The sequence below is a fragment of the Orycteropus afer genome, unplaced genomic scaffold (genome assembly GCF_000298275.1).
Source record: "Orycteropus afer afer isolate SDZICR_OR568_19922 unplaced genomic scaffold, OryAfe1.0 scaffold00429, whole genome shotgun sequence".
Lineage (NCBI taxonomy): Eukaryota > Metazoa > Chordata > Mammalia > Tubulidentata > Orycteropodidae > Orycteropus > Orycteropus afer.
The window spans coordinates 1,510,654-1,512,008 of record NW_006922016.1 but is presented as its reverse complement, the minus strand read 5'-3'; positions in this window follow the sequence as shown (position 1 = coordinate 1,512,008).

Here is a 1,355-nt window from a genome sequence, read left to right as displayed (position 1 = left end):
AAAAAAAAAAAGAAAGAAAGAAAGAAAAGAAAAGAACATCTCTCCCTTTCCTTGGCTCAGCTTTCCTCTTTGTTGCCTTCATTCTCAAGAAAGTTCCAGTCTCACTTGATCCTTTGTATTTGCAACTTGCAGAAAAAGGAAAATTTCCTCTCTCATTCTGTATCCATCTCAATCCCTCTAAAAATATTATAAATGGCCTTGCCCAGGTCATAAGCCAAACCTTGTATCACTCATTGGTCCTAGCCACAAACCAACCTGAAACTTCTCTCTATCTCTGTGCAGAGATGCTGCAGCACTTTGATTAGCAGTCCCACCCAAATCACAGAGAGCAGGGAGGAGGCAGTCCTCAAAGGGGGTGATAAAGAACAGACATAGAGTAGCCTATGTGTCCACTACTCTAGTGTGTGTGGTCCATGGACCAGCAGCATCAGCATCAGCTTCTCCTGGAAGCTTGTTAAAAATGCAGACTCTCAAGTGCCACCCCAGACCTGCTGAGTCAGACTCTCCGTGGGTAGAGCCAGCTATCTGTGTTTTAATAAGGCTTCCAGGTGATTCTTGGGCATGCTAAAGTTTGAGGACCACTGCACTTTTCCACCCATTGATCAGAAGTCACAAAAAGGTGAAGTTGTCCAAGGACCACCCCTGGGAACAAACAGAAAGAGTCTTAAAAAAAGAATCAGCCAGTATTTATATATGATCACTTAGCAATCACTAAATTTGCCAGGCACTGAGATTGGATCTGTAAATCCAAAGACAAATATAAAGCAGTTTTAGTCATATTGAACAAAAGATTTTCTGTCTAGAATGAGCTTTTTTTGATTCATTATAATATTCTATGGTGAGATTATAAAATACAAATTATTTGGAGGGCAATTTGGCAATATATACCAAGAATCTTGAAAATATTTATACCTTAATAATTCGACTTGTAGAAAGAAATTTCCTAGGAAGTGAACAGTGATGTGGATTAAGAGCTATCTATGAATCTTGTGAAGATAATTCATTATTGAAAATAATGTAGGCAGAGTGGACAATTAGAGGAAAATAAATTGATTCATTCACTAAAAAGTATGTTTATGGCTAGTTTCTAATGACCTGGGAAAATTATTACCACAAAATGTTAAGTTTTATAACAGCAGGATACAGGCTCTGCCTCCACTTCCATCTCCCACATATTTTTGTGCTAGTTATCCATGTATTAGGAGCTCTGGTGGCTTAGTGCCTAAGGCATATGACTGCTAACCAAAAGCTAAACCCACCAGCCACTCCTCAAAAGGAAGGTTGGGCAATCTACTTCCATAGTGATACCACCTTGGAAACCCAAGGAGGGGTCGCTATGAGTCAGGTTCAACTTG